Raw genomic sequence first — 21,476 nt, 5'->3', positions numbered from 1 at the left:
AGGTACTGACTGCAAACCTTATGGAAACATCATAGCATAACTCCCCACATGATCCTGAGATGTTTGACACCTGTTCTATCACTCAGTTATTTAAAACAATAAAGTTGATTTCTCAGAGCAAACTGTTGTTTAGCAATAAGTGAAGTTTACATTTCAATTTTACTCAAAGGTACTGACTGCAAACCTTATGGAAACATCTTAGTATAACTCCCCACATGATCCTGAGATGTTTCACAGCTGTTACATCACTCAGGTATTCAAAACAAAAAAGTTGATTTCTCTGAGCAATCAGTGTTTTAGCAGTGAATGAAGAATACATTTCTGTTTTACTCTAAAGCACTGAATGCAAACCTTATGGAAACATCTTAATATAACTCCCCACATGATCCTGAGATGTTTGACACCTGATGATCACTCAGTTATTCAAGACAAAAAAGTTGTTTTCTCAGAGCATAATGTTGTTTAGCAATGAATGAAGTATACATTTCAATTTTACTCAAAGGTATTGACTGCAATCCTTATGGAAACATCTTAGTATAACTCCCCACATGATCCTGAGATGTTTGACACCTGTTACATCATTTAGGTATTCAAGACAAAAAAGTTGATTTCTCAGACCATCCAGAGCTTCGGCATTGAATGAAGTATACATTTCAATTTAACTCAAAGGTACTGACTACAAACCTAATGGAAACATCTTAATATAACTCCCAACATGATCCTGAGATGTTTGACACCTATTATATCACTCAGGTATTCAAGATAAAAAAGTTGATTTCTCGGGGCACAGAGTGCAATCGCATTCAATAAAGTATACATTTCAAATTAACTCAAAGGTACTGACTGCAAACCGATTGGAAACATCTTAATATAACTCCCAACATGATCCTGAGATGTTTCACACCATTTATATCACTCAGGTGTTTAAGACAAAAAAGTTGATTTCTCTGTGAATGCAGTGCTTTGGCATTAAAAGTATAGCTTCAATTTTACTCTAAAGTACTGAAGGCAAACCTTATGGAAACATCTTAATATTACTCCCCACATGATCCTGAGCTGTTTGACTGCTGTTATATCACTCAGGTATTCAAGACAAAAAAGTTGTTTTCTGAGAGCATAATGTTGTTTAGCAATGAATGAAGTATACATTTCAATTTAACTCAAAGGTACTGACTGCAAACCTTATGGAAACATCATAGCATAACTCCCCACATGATCCTGAGATGTTTGACTCCTGTTATATCACTCAGGTATTCAAGATAAAAAAGTTGATTTCTCGGCGCACAGAGTGCAATCGCATTGAATAAAGTATACATTTCAATTTAACTGAAAGGTACTGACTGCATCCTGATGGAAACATCTTAATATAACTCCCAACATGATCCTGAGATGTTTCACACCATTTATATCACTCAGGTGTTTAAGACAAAAAAGTTGATTTCTCTGTGAATGCAGTGCTTTGGCACTAAAAGTATAGTTTCAATTTTACTCTAAAGTACTGAATGCAAACCTTATGGAAACAACTTAATATTACTCCCCAGATGATCCTGAGCTGTTTGACTGCTGTTATATTACTCAGGTATTCAAGACAAAAAAGTTGTTTTCTGAGAGCATAATGTTCTTTAGCAATGAATGAAGTATACTTCCATTTTACTCAAAGGTACTGACTGCAAACCTTATGGAAACATCATAGCATAACTCCCCACATGATCCTGAGATGTTTGACACCTGTTACATCATTTAGGTATTCAAGACAAAAAAGTTGATTTCTCAGAGCATCCAGAGCTTCAGCATTGAATGAAGTATACATTTCAATTTAACTCAAAGGTACTGACTACAAACCTAATGGAAACATCTTAATATAACTCCCAACATGATCCTGAGATGTTTGACTCCTATTATATCACTCAGGTATTCAAGATAAAAATGTTGATTTCTCGGGGCACAGAGTGCAATCGCATTCAATAAAGTATACATTTCAAATTAACTCAAAGGTACTGACTGCAAACCGATTGGAAACATCTTAATATAACTCCCAACATGATCCTGAGATGTTTCACACCATTTATATCACTCAGGTGTTTAAGACAAAAAAGTTGATTTCTCTGTGAATGCAGTGCTTTGGCACTAAAAGTATAGCTTCAATTTTACTGTAAAGTACTGAATGCAAACCTTATGGAAACATCTTAATATTACTCCCCACATGATCCTGAGCTGTTTGACTGCTGTTATATCACTCAGGTATTCAAGACAAAAAAGTTGTTTTCTGAGAGCATAATGTTGTTTAGCAATGAATGAAGTATACATTTCAATTTTACTCAAAGGTACTGACTGCAAACCTTATGGAAACAACATAGCATAACTCCCCACATGATCCTGAGATGTTTGACACCTGTTGCATCATTCAGTTATTCAAAACAAAAAAGATGTTTTCTCAGAGCATAATCTTGTTTAGCAATGAATGAAGTATACATTTCAATTTTACTCAAAGGTACTGACTGCAAACCTTATGGAAACATCTTAGTATAACTCCCCACATGATCCTGAGATGTTTCACAGCTGTTACATCACTCAGGTATTCAAAACAAAAAAGTTGATTTCTCTGAGCAATCAGTGCTTTAGCAGTGAATGAAGAATACATTTCTGTTTTACTCTAAAGCACTGAATGCAAACCTTATGGAAACATCTTAATATAACTCCCCACATGATCCTGAGATGTTTGACACCTGTTGATCACTCAGGTATTCAAGACAAAAAAGTTGTTTTCTCAGAGCATAATGTTGTTTAGCAATGAATGAAGTATACATTTCAATTTTACTCAAAGGTATTGACTGCAATCCTTATGGAAACATCTTAGTATAACTCCCCACATGATCCTGAGATGTTTGACACCTGTTACATCATTTAGGTATTCAAGACAAAAAAGTTGATTTCTCAGAGCATCCAGAGCTTCAGCATTGAATGAAGTATACATTTCAATTTAACTCAAAGGTACTGACTACAAACCTAATGGAAACATCTTAATATAACTCCCAACATGATCCTGAGATGTTTGACACCTGTTGCATCATTCAGTTATTCAAAACAAAAAAGATGTTTTCTCAGAGCATAATCTTGTTTAGCAATGAATGAAGTATACATTTCAATTTTACTCAAAGGTATTGACTGCAAACCTGATGGAAACATCATAGCATAACTCCCCACATGATCCTGAGATGTTTGACTCCTGTTATATGACTCAGGTATTCAAGATAAAAAAGTTGATTTCTCGGTGCACAGAGTGCAATCGCATTGAATAGAGTATACATTTCAATTTAACTCAAAGGTACTGACTGCAAACCTAATGGAAACATCTTAATATAACTCCCAACATGATCCTGAGATGTTTCACACCATTTATATCACTCAGGTGTTTAAGACAAAAAAGTTGATTTCTCTGTGAATGCAGTGCTTTGGCACTAAAAGTATAGCTTCAATTTTACTCTAAAGTACTGAATGCAAACCTTATGGAAACATCTTAATATTACTCCCCTCATGATCCTGAGCTGTTTGACTGCTGTTATATCACTCAGGTATTCAAGACAAAAAAGTTGTTTTCTGAGAGCATAATGTTATTCAGCAATGAATGAAGTATACATTTCAATTTTACTCCAAGGTACTGACTGCAAACCTTATGGAAACAACATAGCATAACTCCCCAATATATCCTGAGATGTTTGACACCTGTTGCATCACTCAGTTATTCAAAACAAAAAAGTTCTGTTCTCAGAGCATAATCTTGTTTAGCATTGAATGAAGTATACATTTCAATTTTACTCAAAGGTACTGACTGCAAACCTTATGGAAACATCTTAGTATAACTCTCCACATGATCCTGAGATGTTTGACACCTGTTGCAACACTCAGTTATTCAAAACATAAAAGTTCTGTTCTCAGAGCATAATCTTGTTTAGCAATGAATGAAGTATACATTTCAATTTTACTCAAAGGTACTGACTGCAAACCTTATGGAAACATCTTAGTATAACTCCCCACATGATCCTGAGATGTTTGACACCTGTTACATCATTTAGGTATTCAAGACAAAAAAGTTGATTTCTCAGAGCATCCAGAGCTTCAGCATTGAATGAAGTATACATTTCAATTTTACTCAAAGGTAGTGACTGCAAACATTATGGAAACATCATAGCATAACTCCCCACATGATCCTGAAATGTTTGACTACTATTATATCACTCAGGTATTCAAGATAAAAAAGTTGATTTCTCGGTGCACAGAGTGCAATCGCATTGAATAAAGTATACATTTCAATTTAACTCAAAGGTACTGACTGCAAACCGATTGGAAACATCTTAATATAACATGATCCTTAGATGTTTCACACCATTTATATCACTCAGGTGTTTAAGACAAAAAAGTTGATTTTTCTGTGAATGCAGTGCTTTGGCACTAAAAGTATAGCTTCAATTTTACTCTAAAGTACTGAATGCAAACCTTATGGAAACATCTTAATATTACTCCCCACATGATCCTGAGCTGTTTGACTGCTGTTATATCACTCAGGTATTCAAGACAAAAAAGTTGTTTTCTGAGAGCATAATGTTGTTTAGCAAAGAATGAAGTATACATTTCAATTTTACTCAAAGTTACTGACTGCAAACCTTATGGAAACAACATAGCATAACACCCCAAATGATCCTGAGATGATTGACACCTGTTACATCATTTAGGTATTCAAGACAAAAAAGTTGATTTCTCAGAGCATACAGAGCTTAAGTTTTAAATGAAGTATAAATTTCAATTTAACTCAAAGGTACTGACTGCAAACCTTATGGAAATATCATAGCATAACTCCCCACATGATCCTGAGATGTTTGACACCTGTTGCATCACTCAGTTATTCAAAACAAAAAAGTTTTTTCCTCAGAGCATAATCCTGTTTAGCAATGAATGAAGTATATATTTCAATTTAACTCAAAGGTACTGACTGCAAACCTGATGGAAACATCTTAGTATAACTCCCCACATGATCCTGAGATGTTTGACACCTTTTACATCATTTAGGTACTCAAGACAAAAAAGTTGATTTCTCAGAGCATACAGAGCTTCAGCATTGAATGAAGTATACATTTCAATTTTGCTCAAAGGTACTGACTGCAAACCTTATGGAAACATCATAGCATAACTCCTCACATGATCCTGAGATGTTTGACTCCTGTTATATGACTCAGGTATTCAAGATAAAAAAGTTGTTTTCTGAGAGCATAATGTTGTTTAGCAATGAATGAAGTATACATTTCAATTTTACTCAAAGGTACTGACTGCAAACCTTATGGAAACATCTTAGTATAACTCTCCACATGATCCTGAGATGTTTGACACCTGATGCATCACTCAGTTATTCAAAACAAAAAAGTTGATTTCTCAGAGCATCCAGAGCTTCAGCATTGATAGAAGTATACATTTCAATTTTACTCAAATGTACTGACTGTAAACCTTATGGAAACATCATAGCATAACTCCCCACATGATCCTGAGATGTTTGACACCTGTTCTTTCACTCAGTTATTTAAAACAAAAAAGTTGATTTCTCAGAGCAAACTGTTGTTTAGCAATAAGTGAAGTATAGATTTCAATTTTGCTCAAAGGTACTGACTGCAAACCTTATGGAAACATCTTAATATAACTCCCAACATGATCCTGAGATGTTTCACACCATTTATATCACTCAGGTATTCAAGAGAAAAAAGTTCATTTCTCTTTTAATGCAGTGCTTTGGCAGTAAAAGTATATTCTTCAAATTTATTCTAAAGTACTGAATAAAAACCTTATGGAAACTTCTTAATATAACTCCCCACATGATCCTGAGGTGTTTCAGAGCTGTTATATCACTCAGGTATTGAAAACAAGAAAGTTGATTTCTCAGAGCAATCAGAGCTTTAACAGAGAATGAAGAATACATTTCCATTTTACTCTAAAGTACTGAATGCAAACCTTATGGAAACATCTTTGTATATCTCCCCACATGATCCTGAGATGTTTCACAGCTGTTACATCAGTCAGGTATTCAAAACAAAAAAGTTGATATCTCTGAGCAATCAGTGCTTTAGCAGTGAATGAAGAATACATTTCTGTTTTACTCTAAAGCACTGAATGCAAACCTTATGGAAACATCTTAATATAACTCCCCACATGATCCTGAGATGTTTGACACCTGTTGATCACTCAGTTATTCAAGACAATAAAGTTGTTTTCTCAGAGCATAATGTTGTTTAGCAATGAATGAAGTATACATTTCAATTTTACTCAAAGGTATTGACTGCAATCCTTATGGAAACATCTTAGTATAACTCCCCACATGATCCTGAGATGTTTGACACCTGTTACATCATTTAGGTATTCAAGACAAAAAAGTTGATATCTCAGAGCATCCAGAGCTTCAGCATTGAATGAAGTATACATTTCAATTTAACTCAAAGGTACTGACTACAAACCTAATGGAAACATCTTAATATAACTCCCAACATGATCCTGAGATGTTTCACACCATTTATATCACTCAGGTGTTCAAGACAAAAAAGTTGATTTCTCTGTGAATGCAGTGCTTTGGCACTAAAAGTATAGCTTCAATTTCACTCTAAAGTACTGAATGCAAACCTTATGGAAACATCTTAATATTACTCCCCACATGCTCCTGAGCTGTTTGACTGCTGTTATATCACTCAGGTATTCAAGACAAAAAAGTTGTTTTCTGAGAGCATAATGTTGTTTAGCAATGAATGAAGTATACATTTCAATTTTACTCAAAGGTACTGACTGCAAACCTTATGGAAACATCTTAGTATAACTCCCCACATAATCCTGAGATGTTTGACACCTGTTGCATCACACAGTTATTCAAAACAAAAAAGTTGTTTTCTCAGAGCATAATCTTGTTTAGCAATGAATGAAGTATACATTTCAATTTTACTCAAAGGTATTGACTGCAAACCTTATGGAAACATCTTAGTATAACTCCCCACATGATCATGAGATGTTTGACACCTGTTACATCATTTAGGTATTCAACACAAAAAAGTTGATTTCTCAGAGCATCCAGAGCTTCAGCATTGAATAAAGTATACATTCAATTTAACTGAAAGGTACTGACTGCAAACCTGATGGAAACATCTTAATATAACTCCCAACATGATCCTGAGATGTTTCACACCATTTATATCACTCAGGTGTTCAAGACAAAGAAGTTGATTTCTCTGTGAATGCAGTGCTTTGGCACTAAAAGTATAGCTTCAATTTTACTCTAAAGGACTGAAGGGAAACCTTATGGAAACATCTTAATATTACTCCCCACATGATCCTGAGCTGTTTGACTGCTGTTATATCACTCAGGTATTCAAGACAAAAAAGTTGTTTTCTGAGAGCATAATGTTGTTTAGCAATGAATGAAGTATACATTTCAATTTAACTCAAAGGTACTGACTGCAAACCTTATGGAAACATCATAGCATAACTCCCCACATGATCCTGAGATGTTTGACTCCTGTTATATCACTCAGGTATTCAAGATAAAAAAGTTGATTTCTCGGTGCACAGAGTGCAATCGCATTGAATAAAGTATACATTTCAATTTAACTCAAAGGTACTGACTGCAAACCTAATGGAAACATCTTAATATAACTCCCAACATGATCCTGAGATGTTTCACACCATTTATATCACTCAGGTGTTTAAGACAAAAAAGTTGATTTCTCTGTGAATGCAGTGCTTTGGCACTAAAAGTATAGCTTCAATTTCACTCTAAAGTACTGAATGCAAACCTTATGGAAACATCTTAATATTACTCCCCACATGATCCTGAGCTGTTTGACTGCTGTTATATCACTCAGGTATTCAAGACAAAAAAGTTGTTTTCTGAGAGCATAATGTTGTTTAGCAATGAATGAAGTATACATTTCAATTTTACTCAAAGGTACTGACTGCAAACCTTATGGAAACATCTTAGTATAACTCCCCACATGATCCTGAGATGTTTGACACCTGATGCATCACTCAGTTATTCAAAACAAAAAAGTTGATTTCTCAGAGCATCCAGAGCTTCAGCATTGATAGAAGTATACATTTCAATTTTACTCAAAGGTACTGACTGTAAACCTTATGGAAACATCATAGCATAACTCCCCACATGATCCTGAGATGTTTGACACCTGTTCTTTCACTCAGTTATTTAAAACAAAAAAGTTGATTTCTCAGAGCAAACTGTTGTTTAGCAATAAGTGAAGTATAGATTTCAATTTTGCTCAAAGGTACTGACTGCAAACCTTATGGAAACATCTTAATATAACTCCCAACATGATCCTGAGATGTTTCACACCATTTATATCACTCAGGTATTCAAGAGAAAAAAGTTCATTTCTCTTTTAATGCAGTGCTTTGGCAGTAAAAGTATATTCTTCAAATTTATTCTAAAGTACTGAATAAAAACCTTATGGAAACTTCTTAATATAACTCCCCACATGATCCTGAGGTGTTTCAGAGCTGTTATATCACTCAGGTATTGAAAACAAGAAAGTTGATTTCTCAGAGCAATCAGAGCTTTAACAGAGAATGAAGAATACATTTCCATTTTACTCTAAAGTACTGAATGCAAACCTTATGGAAACATCTTTGTATATCTCCCCACATGATCCTGAGATGTTTCACAGCTGTTACATCAGTCAGGTATTCAAAACAAAAAAGTTGATATCTCTGAGCAATCAGTGCTTTAGCAGTGAATGAAGAATACATTTCTGTTTTACTCTAAAGCACTGAATGCAAACCTTATGGAAACATCTTAATATAACTCCCCACATGATCCTGAGATGTTTGACACCTGTTGATCACTCAGTTATTCAAGACAATAAAGTTGTTTTCTCAGAGCATAATGTTGTTTAGCAATGAATGAAGTATACATTTCAATTTTACTCAAAGGTATTGACTGCAATCCTTATGGAAACATCTTAGTATAACTCCCCACATGATCCTGAGATGTTTGACACCTGTTACATCATTTAGGTATTCAAGACAAAAAAGTTGATATCTCAGAGCATCCAGAGCTTCAGCATTGAATGAAGTATACATTTCAATTTAACTCAAAGGTACTGACTACAAACCTAATGGAAACATCTTAATATAACTCCCAACATGATCCTGAGATGTTTCACACCATTTATATCACTCAGGTGTTCAAGGCAAAGAAGTTGATTTCTCTGTGAATGCAGTGCTTTGGCACTAAAAGTATAGCTTCAATTTTACTCTAAAGTACTGAATGCAAACCTTATGGACACATCTTAATATTACTCACCACATGATCCTGAGCTGTTTGACTGCTGTTATATTACTCAGATATTCAAGACAAAATAGTTGTTTTCTGAGAGCATAATGTAGTTTAGCAATGAATGAAGTATACATTTCAATTTTACTCAAAGGTACTGACTGTAAACCTTATGGAAACATGACAGCATAACTCCCCACATGATCCTGAGATGTTTGACACCTGTTCTATCACTCAGTTATTTAAAACAAAAAAGTTGATTTTTCAGAGCAAACTGTTGTTTAGCAATAAGTGAAGTATAGATTTCAATTTTGCTCAAAGGTACTGACTGCAAACCTTATGGAAACATCTTAATATAACTCCCAACATGATCCTGAGATGTTTCACACCAGTTATATCACTCAGGTGTTCAAGACAAAAAAGTTGATTTCTCTGTGAATGCAGTGCTTTGGCACTAAAAGTATAGCTTCAATTTTACTCTAAAGTACTGAATGCAAACCTTATGGAAACATCCTAATATTACACCCCACATGATCCTGAGCTGTTTGACTGCTGTTATATCACTCAGGTATTCAAGACAAAAAAGTTGTTTTCTGAGAGCATAATGTTGTTTAGCAATGAATGAAGTATACATTTCAATTTTACTCAAAGGTACTGACTGCAAACCTTATGGAAACATCATAGCATAACTCCCCACATGATCCTGAGATGTTTGACACCTGTTGCATCACTCAGTTATTCAAAACAAAAAAGTTGCTTTCTCAGAGCATAATCTTGTTTAGCAATGAATGAAGTATACATTTCAATTTTACTCAAAGGTACTGACTGCAAACCTTATGGAAACATATTAGTATAACTCCCCACATGATCCTGAGATGTTTGACACCTGTTACATCATTTAGGTATTCAAGACAAAAAAGCTGATTTCTCAGAGCATCCAGAGCTTCAGCATTGAATGAAGTATACATTTCAATTTAACTCAAAGGTACTGACTACAAACCTAATGGAAACATCTTAATATAACTCCCAACATGATCCTGAGATGTTTCACACCATTTATATCACTCAGGTGTTCAAGACAAAAAAGTTGATTTCTCTGTGAATGCAGTGCTTTGGCACTAAAAGTATAGCTTCAATTTTACTCTAAAGTACTGAATGCAAACCTTATGGAAACATCTTAATATTACTCCCCACATGATCCTGAGCTGTTTGACTGCTGTTATATCACTCAGGTATTCAAGACAAAAAGGTTGTTTTCTGAGAGCATAATGTTGCTTAGCAATGCATGAAGTATACATTTCAATTTAACTCAAAGGTACTGACTGCAAACCTTATGGAAACATCATAGCATAACTCCCCACATGATCCTGAGATGTTTGACACCTGTTGCATCACTCAGTTATTCAAAACAAAAAAGTTGCTTTCTCAGAGCATAATCTTGTTTAGCATTGAATGAAGTATACATTTCAATTTTACTCAAAGGTACTGACTGCAAACCTTAATGAAACATCATAGCATAACTCCCCACATGATCCTGAGATGTTTGACTCCTATTATATCACTCAGGTATTGAAGATAAAGAATTTGATTTCTCGGTGCACAGAGTGCAATCGCATTGAATAAGGTATACATTTCAATTTAACTCAAAGGTACTGACTGCAAACCTAATGGAAACATCTTAATATAACTCCCAACATGATCCTGAGATGTTTCACACCATTTATATCACTCAGGTATTCAAGAGAAAAAAGTTCATTTCTCTTTTAATGCAGTGCTTTGGCAGTAAAAGTATATTCTTCAAATTTATTCTAAAGTACTGAATAAAAACCTTATGGAAACTTCTTAATATAACTCCCCACATGATCCTGAGGTGTTTCAGAGCTGTTATATCACTCAGGTATTGAAAACAAGAAAGTTGATTTCTCAGAGCAATCAGAGCTTTAACAGAGAATGAAGAATACATTTCCATTTTACTCTAAAGTACTGAATGCAAACCTTATGGAAACATCTTTGTATATCTCCCCACATGATCCTGAGATGTTTCACAGCTGTTACATCAGTCAGGTATTCAAAACAAAAAAGTTGATATCTCTGAGCAATCAGTGCTTTAGCAGTGAATGAAGAATACATTTCTGTTTTACTCTAAAGCACTGAATGCAAACCTTATGGAAACATCTTAATATAACTCCCCACATGATCCTGAGATGTTTGACACCTGTTGATCACTCAGTTATTCAAGACAATAAAGTTGTTTTCTCAGAGCATAATGTTGTTTAGCAATGAATGAAGTATACATTTCAATTTTACTCAAAGGTATTGACTGCAATCCTTATGGAAACATCTTAGTATAACTCCCCACATGATCCTGAGATGTTTGACACCTGTTACATCATTTAGGTATTCAAGACAAAAAAGTTGATATCTCAGAGCATCCAGAGCTTCAGCATTGAATGAAGTATACATTTCAATTTAACTCAAAGGTACTGACTACAAACCTAATGGAAACATCTTAATATAACTCCCAACATGATCCTGAGATGTTTCACACCATTTATATCACTCAGGTGTTCAAGACAAAAAAGTTGATTTCTCTGTGAATGCAGTGCTTTGGCACTAAAAGTATAGCTTCAATTTCACTCTAAAGTACTGAATGCAAACCTTATGGAAACATCTTAATATTACTCCCCACATGCTCCTGAGCTGTTTGACTGCTGTTATATCACTCAGGTATTCAAGACAAAAAAGTTGTTTTCTGAGAGCATAATGTTGTTTAGCAATGAATGAAGTATACATTTCAATTTTACTCAAAGGTACTGACTGCAAACCTTATGGAAACATCTTAGTATAACTCCCCACATAATCCTGAGATGTTTGACACCTGTTGCATCACACAGTTATTCAAAACAAAAAAGTTGTTTTCTCAGAGCATAATCTTGTTTAGCAATGAATGAAGTATACATTTCAATTTTACTCAAAGGTATTGACTGCAAACCTTATGGAAACATCTTAGTATAACTCCCCACATGATCATGAGATGTTTGACACCTGTTACATCATTTAGGTATTCAACACAAAAAAGTTGATTTCTCAGAGCATCCAGAGCTTCAGCATTGAATAAAGTATACATTCAATTTAACTGAAAGGTACTGACTGCAAACCTGATGGAAACATCTTAATATAACTCCCAACATGATCCTGAGATGTTTCACACCATTTATATCACTCAGGTGTTCAAGACAAAGAAGTTGATTTCTCTGTGAATGCAGTGCTTTGGCACTAAAAGTATAGCTTCAATTTTACTCTAAAGGACTGAAGGGAAACCTTATGGAAACATCTTAATATTACTCCCCACATGATCCTGAGCTGTTTGACTGCTGTTATATCACTCAGGTATTCAAGACAAAAAAGTTGTTTTCTGAGAGCATAATGTTGTTTAGCAATGAATGAAGTATACATTTCAATTTAACTCAAAGGTACTGACTGCAAACCTTATGGAAACATCATAGCATAACTCCCCACATGATCCTGAGATGTTTGACTCCTGTTATATCACTCAGGTATTCAAGATAAAAAAGTTGATTTCTCGGTGCACAGAGTGCAATCGCATTGAATAAAGTATACATTTCAATTTAACTCAAAGGTACTGACTGCAAACCTAATGGAAACATCTTAATATAACTCCCAACATGATCCTGAGATGTTTCACACCATTTATATCACTCAGGTGTTTAAGACAAAAAAGTTGATTTCTCTGTGAATGCAGTGCTTTGGCACTAAAAGTATAGCTTCAATTTCACTCTAAAGTACTGAATGCAAACCTTATGGAAACATCTTAATATTACTCCCCACATGATCCTGAGCTGTTTGACTGCTGTTATATCACTCAGGTATTCAAGACAAAAAAGTTGTTTTCTGAGAGCATAATGTTGTTTAGCAATGAATGAAGTATACATTTCAATTTTACTCAAAGGTACTGACTGCAAACCTTATGGAAACATCTTAGTATAACTCCCCACATGATCCTGAGATGTTTGACACCTGATGCATCACTCAGTTATTCAAAACAAAAAAGTTGATTTCTCAGAGCATCCAGAGCTTCAGCATTGATAGAAGTATACATTTCAATTTTACTCAAAGGTACTGACTGTAAACCTTATGGAAACATCATAGCATAACTCCCCACATGATCCTGAGATGTTTGACACCTGTTCTTTCACTCAGTTATTTAAAACAAAAAAGTTGATTTCTCAGAGCAAACTGTTGTTTAGCAATAAGTGAAGTATAGATTTCAATTTTGCTCAAAGGTACTGACTGCAAACCTTATGGAAACATCTTAATATAACTCCCAACATGATCCTGAGATGTTTCACACCATTTATATCACTCAGGTATTCAAGAGAAAAAAGTTCATTTCTCTTTTAATGCAGTGCTTTGGCAGTAAAAGTATATTCTTCAAATTTATTCTAAAGTACTGAATAAAAACCTTATGGAAACTTCTTAATATAACTCCCCACATGATCCTGAGGTGTTTCAGAGCTGTTATATCACTCAGGTATTGAAAACAAGAAAGTTGATTTCTCAGAGCAATCAGAGCTTTAACAGAGAATGAAGAATACATTTCCATTTTACTCTAAAGTACTGAATGCAAACCTTATGGAAACATCTTTGTATATCTCCCCACATGATCCTGAGATGTTTCACAGCTGTTACATCAGTCAGGTATTCAAAACAAAAAAGTTGATATCTCTGAGCAATCAGTGCTTTAGCAGTGAATGAAGAATACATTTCTGTTTTACTCTAAAGCACTGAATGCAAACCTTATGGAAACATCTTAATATAACTCCCCACATGATCCTGAGATGTTTGACACCTGTTGATCACTCAGTTATTCAAGACAATAAAGTTGTTTTCTCAGAGCATAATGTTGTTTAGCAATGAATGAAGTATACATTTCAATTTTACTCAAAGGTATTGACTGCAATCCTTATGGAAACATCTTAGTATAACTCCCCACATGATCCTGAGATGTTTGACACCTGTTACATCATTTAGGTATTCAAGACAAAAAAGTTGATATCTCAGAGCATCCAGAGCTTCAGCATTGAATGAAGTATACATTTCAATTTAACTCAAAGGTACTGACTACAAACCTAATGGAAACATCTTAATATAACTCCCAACATGATCCTGAGATGTTTCACACCATTTATATCACTCAGGTGTTCAAGGCAAAGAAGTTGATTTCTCTGTGAATGCAGTGCTTTGGCACTAAAAGTATAGCTTCAATTTTACTCTAAAGTACTGAATGCAAACCTTATGGACACATCTTAATATTACTCACCACATGATCCTGAGCTGTTTGACTGCTGTTATATTACTCAGATATTCAAGACAAAATAGTTGTTTTCTGAGAGCATAATGTAGTTTAGCAATGAATGAAGTATACATTTCAATTTTACTCAAAGGTACTGACTGTAAACCTTATGGAAACATGACAGCATAACTCCCCACATGATCCTGAGATGTTTGACACCTGTTCTATCACTCAGTTATTTAAAACAAAAAAGTTGATTTTTCAGAGCAAACTGTTGTTTAGCAATAAGTGAAGTATAGATTTCAATTTTGCTCAAAGGTACTGACTGCAAACCTTATGGAAACATCTTAATATAACTCCCAACATGATCCTGAGATGTTTCACACCAGTTATATCACTCAGGTGTTCAAGACAAAAAAGTTGATTTCTCTGTGAATGCAGTGCTTTGGCACTAAAAGTATAGCTTCAATTTTACTCTAAAGTACTGAATGCAAACCTTATGGAAACATCCTAATATTACACCCCACATGATCCTGAGCTGTTTGACTGCTGTTATATCACTCAGGTATTCAAGACAAAAAAGTTGTTTTCTGAGAGCATAATGTTGTTTAGCAATGAATGAAGTATACATTTCAATTTTACTCAAAGGTACTGACTGCAAACCTTATGGAAACATCATAGCATAACTCCCCACATGATCCTGAGATGTTTGACACCTGTTGCATCACTCAGTTATTCAAAACAAAAAAGTTGCTTTCTCAGAGCATAATCTTGTTTAGCAATGAATGAAGTATACATTTCAATTTTACTCAAAGGTACTGACTGCAAACCTTATGGAAACATATTAGTATAACTCCCCACATGATCCTGAGATGTTTGACACCTGTTACATCATTTAGGTATTCAAGACAAAAAAGCTGATTTCTCAGAGCATCCAGAGCTTCAGCATTGAATGAAGTATACATTTCAATTTAACTCAAAGGTACTGACTACAAACCTAATGGAAACATCTTAATATAACTCCCAACATGATCCTGAGATGTTTCACACCATTTATATCACTCAGGTGTTCAAGACAAAAAAGTTGATTTCTCTGTGAATGCAGTGCTTTGGCACTAAAAGTATAGCTTCAATTTTACTCTAAAGTACTGAATGCAAACCTTATGGAAACATCTTAATATTACTCCCCACATGATCCTGAGCTGTTTGACTGCTGTTATATCACTCAGGTATTCAAGACAAAAAGGTTGTTTTCTGAGAGCATAATGTTGCTTAGCAATGCATGAAGTATACATTTCAATTTAACTCAAAGGTACTGACTGCAAACCTTATGGAAACATCATAGCATAACTCCCCACATGATCCTGAGATGTTTGACACCTGTTGCATCACTCAGTTATTCAAAACAAAAAAGTTGCTTTCTCAGAGCATAATCTTGTTTAGCATTGAATGAAGTATACATTTCAATTTTACTCAAAGGTACTGACTGCAAACCTTAATGAAACATCATAGCATAACTCCCCACATGATCCTGAGATGTTTGACTCCTATTATATCACTCAGGTATTGAAGATAAAGAATTTGATTTCTCGGTGCACAGAGTGCAATCGCATTGAATAAGGTATACATTTCAATTTAACTCAAAGGTACTGACTGCAAACCTAATGGAAACATCTTAATATAACTCCCAACATGATCCTGAGATGTTTCACACCATTTATATCACTCAGGTGTTTAAGACAAAAAAGTTGATTTCTCTGTGAATGCAGTGCTTTGGCACTAAAAGTATAGCTTCAATTTCACTCTAAAGTACTGAATGCAAACCTTATGGAAACATCTTAATATTACTCCCCACATGATCCTGAGCTGTTTGACTGCTGTTATATCACTCAGGTATTCAAGACAAAAAAGTTGTTTTCTGAGAGCATAATGTTGTTTAGCAATGAATGAAGTATACATTTCAATTTTACTCAAAGGTACTGACTGCAAACCTTATGGAAACATCTTAGTATAACTCCCCACATAATCCTGAGATGTTTGACACCTGTTGCATCACTCAGTTATTCAAAACAAAAAAGTTGTTTTCTCAGAGCATAATCTTGTTTAGCAATGAATGAAGTATACATTTCAATTTTCCTGAAAGGTATTGACTGCAAACCTGATGGAAACATCTTAGTATAACTCCCCACATGATCCTGAGATGTTTGACACCTGTTACATCATTTAGGTATTCAAGACAAAAAAGTTGATTTCTCAGAGCATCCAGAGCTTCAGCATTGAATAAAGTATACATTTCAATTTAACTGAAAGGTACTGACTGCAAACCTGATGGAAACATCTTAATATAACTCCCAACATGATCCTCAGATGTTTCACACCATTTATATCACTCAGGTGTTCAAGGCAAAGAAGTTGATTTCTCTGTGAATGCAGTGCTTTGGCACTAAAAGTATAGCTTCAATTTTACACTAAAGTACTGAAGGCAAACCTTATGGAAACATCTTAATATTACTCCCCACATGATCCTGAGCTGTTTGACTGCTGTTATATCACTCAGGTATTTAAGACAAAAAAGTTGTTTTCTGAGAGCATAATGTTGTTTAGCAATGAATGAAGTATACATTTCAATTTAACTCAAAGGTACTGACTGCAAACCTTATGGAAACATCATAGCATAACTCCCCACATGATCCTGAGATGTTTGACTCCTGTTATATCACTCAGGTATTCAAGATAAAAAAGTTGATTTCTCGGTGCACAGAGTGCAATCGCATTGAATAAAGTATACATTTCAATTTAACTGAAAGGTACTGACTGCAAACCTGATGGAAACATCTTAATATTTAATCCCAACATGATCCTGAGATGTTTCACACCATTTATATCACTCAGGTGTTCAAGGCAAAGAAGTCGATTTCTCTGTGAATGCAGTGCTTTGGCACTAAAAGTATAGCTTCAATTTTCCTCTAAAGTACTGAATGCAAACCTTATGGACACATCTTAATATTACTCCCCACATGATCCTGAGCTGTTTGACTGCTGTTATATTACTCAGATATTCAAGACAAAATAGTTGTTTTCTGAGAGCATAATGTAGTTTAGCAATGAATGAAGTATACATTTCAATTTTACTCAAAGGTACTGACTGTAAACCTTATGGAAACATGACAGCATAACTCCCCACATGATCCTGAGATGTTTGACACCTGTTCTATCACTCAGTTATTTAAAACAAAAAAGTTGATTTTTCAGAGCAAACTGTTGTTTAGCAATAAGTGAAGTATAGATTTCAATTTTGCTCAAAGGTACTGACTGCAAACCTTATGGAAACATCTTAATATAACTCCCAACATGATCCTGAGATGTTTCACACCAGTTTATATCACTCAGGTGTTCAAGACAAAAAAGTTGATTTCTCTGTGAATGCAGTGCTTTGGCACTAAAAGTATAGCTTCAATTTTACTCTAAAGTACTGAATGCAAACCTTATGGAAACATCCTAATATTACACCCCACATGATCCTGAGCTGTTTGACTGCTGTTATATCACTCAGGTATTCAAGACAAAAAAGTTGTTTTCTGAGAGCATAATGTTGTTTAGCAATGAATGAAGTATACATTTCAATTTTACTCAAAGGTACTGACTGCAAACCTTATGGAAACATCATAGCATAACTCCCCACATGATCCTGAGATGTTTGACACCTGTTGCATCACTCAGTTATTCAAAACAAAAAAGTTGCTTTCTCAGAGCATAATCTTGTTTAGCAATGAATGAAGTATACATTTCAATTTTACTCAAAGGTACTGACTGCAAACCTTATGGAAACATATTAGTATAACTCCCCACATGATCCTGAGATGTTTGACACCTGTTACATCATTTAGGTATTCAAGACAAAAAAGCTGATTTCTCAGAGCATCCAGAGCTTCAGCATTGAATGAAGTATACATTTCAATTTAACTCAAAGGTACTGACTACAAACCTAATGGAAACATCTTAATATAACTCCCAACATGATCCTGAGATGTTTCACACCATTTATATCACTCAGGTGTTCAAGACAAAAAAGTTGATTTCTCTGTGAATGCAGTGCTTTGGCACTAAAAGTATAGCTTCAATTTTACTCTAAAGTACTGAATGCAAACCTTATGGAAACATCTTAATATTACTCCCCACATGATCCTGAGCTGTTTGACTGCTGTTATATCACTCAGGTATTCAAGACAAAAAGGTTGTTTTCTGAGAGCATAATGTTGCTTAGCAATGCATGAAGTATACATTTCAATTTAACTCAAAGGTACTGACTGCAAACCTTATGGAAACATCATAGCATAACTCCCCACATGATCCTGAGATGTTTGACACCTGTTGCATCACTCAGTTATTCAAAACAAAAAAGTTGCTTTCTCAGAGCATAATCTTGTTTAGCATTGAATGAAGTATACATTTCAATTTTACTCAAAGGTACTGACTGCAAACCTTAATGAAACATCATAGCATAACTCCCCACATGATCCTGAGATGTTTGACTCCTATTATATCACTCAGGTATTGAAGATAAAGAATTTGATTTCTCGGTGCACAGAGTGCAATCGCATTGAATAAGGTATACATTTCAATTTAACTCAAAGGTACTGACTGCAAACCTAATGGAAACATCTTAATATAACTCCCAACATGATCCTGAGATGTTTCACACCATTTATATCACTCAGGTATTCAAGAGAAAAAAAGTTCATTTCTCTTTAATGCAGTGCTTTGGCAGTAAAAGTATATTCTTCAAATTTATTCTAAAGTACTGAATAAAAACCTTATGGAAACTTCTTAATATAACTCCCCACATGATCCTGAGGTGTTTCAGAGCTGTTATATCACTCAGGTATTGAAAACAAGAAAGTTGATTTCTCAGAGCAATCAGAGCTTTAACAGAGAATGAAGAATACATTTCCATTTTACTCTAAAGTACTGAATGCAAACCTTATGGAAACATCTTTGTATATCTCCCCACATGATCCTGAGATGTTTCACAGCTGTTACATCAGTCAGGTATTCAAAACAAAAAAGTTGATATCTCTGAGCAATCAGTGCTTTAGCAGTGAATGAAGAATACATTTCTGTTTTACTCTAAAGCACTGAATGCAAACCTTATGGAAACATCTTAATATAACTCCCCACATGATCCTGAGATGTTTGACACCTGTTGATCACTCAGTTATTCAAGACAATAAAGTTGTTTTCTCAGAGCATAATGTTGTTTAGCAATGAATGAAGTATACATTTCAATTTTACTCAAAGGTATTGACTGCAATCCTTATGGAAACATCTTAGTATAACTCCCCACATGATCCTGAGATGTTTGACACCTGTTACATCATTTAGGTATTCAAGACAAAAAAGTTGATATCTCAGAGCATCCAGAGCTTCAGCATTGAATGAAGTATACATTTCAATTTAACTCAAAGGTACTGACTACAAACCTAATGGAAACATCTTAATATAACTCCCAACATGATCCTGAGATGTTTCACACCATTTATATCACTCAGGTGTTCAAGACAAAAAAGTTGATTTCTCTGTGAATGCAGTGCTTTGGCACTAAAAGTATAGCTTCAATTTCACTCTAAAGTACTGAATGCAAACCTTATGGAAACATCTTAATATTACTCCCCACATGCTCCTGAGCTGTTTGACTGCTGTTATATCACTCAGGTATTCAAGACAAAAAAGTTGTTTTCTGAGAGCATAATGTTGTTTAGCAATGAATGAAGTATACATTTCAATTTTACTCAAAGGTACTGACTGCAAACCTTATGGAAACATCTTAGTATAACTCCCCACATAATCCTGAGATGTTTGACACCTGTTGCATCACACAGTTATTCAAAACAAAAAAGTTGTTTTCTCAGAGCATAATCTTGTTTAGCAATGAATGAAGTATACATTTCAATTTTACTCAAAGGTATTGACTGCAAACCTTATGGAAACATCTTAGTATAACTCCCCACATGATCATGAGATGTTTGACACCTGTTACATCATTTAGGTATTCAACACAAAAAAGTTGATTTCTCAGAGCATCCAGAGCTTCAGCATTGAATAAAGTATACATTCAATTTAACTGAAAGGTACTGACTGCAAACCTGATGGAAACATCTTAATATAACTCCCAACATGATCCTGAGATGTTTCACACCATTTATATCACTCAGGTGTTCAAGACAAAGAAGTTGATTTCTCTGTGAATGCAGTGCTTTGGCACTAAAAGTATAGCTTCAATTTTACTCTAAAGGACTGAAGGGAAACCTTATGGAAACATCTTAATATTACTCCCCACATGATCCTGAGCTGTTTGACTGCTGTTATATCACTCAGGTATTCAAGACAAAAAAGTTGTTTTCTGAGAGCATAATGTTGTTTAGCAATGAATGAAGTATACATTTCAATTTAACTCAAAGGTACTGACTGCAAACCTTATGGAAACATCATAGCATAACTCCCCACATGATCCTGAGATGTTTGACTCCTGTTATATCACTCAGGTATTCAAGATAAAAAAGTTGATTTCTCGGTGCACAGAGTGCAATCGCATTGAATAAAAGTATACATTTCAATTTAACTCAAAGGTACTGACTGCAAACCTAATGGAAACATCTTAATATAACTCCCAACATGATCCTGAGATGTTTCACACCATTTATATCACTCAGGTGTTTAAGACAAAAAAGTTGATTTCTCTGTGAATGCAGTGCTTTGGCACTAAAAGTATAGCTTCAATTTCACTCTAAAGTACTGAATGCAAACCTTATGGAAACATCTTAATATTACTCCCCACATGATCCTGAGCTGTTT

Source organism: Mobula birostris, chromosome 15, assembly GCF_030028105.1.
Source record: "Mobula birostris isolate sMobBir1 chromosome 15, sMobBir1.hap1, whole genome shotgun sequence".
NCBI lineage: Eukaryota > Metazoa > Chordata > Chondrichthyes > Myliobatiformes > Myliobatidae > Mobula > Mobula birostris.
The sequence above is the reverse complement of the archived record's forward strand: the minus strand, read 5'-3'. Positions refer to the sequence as shown.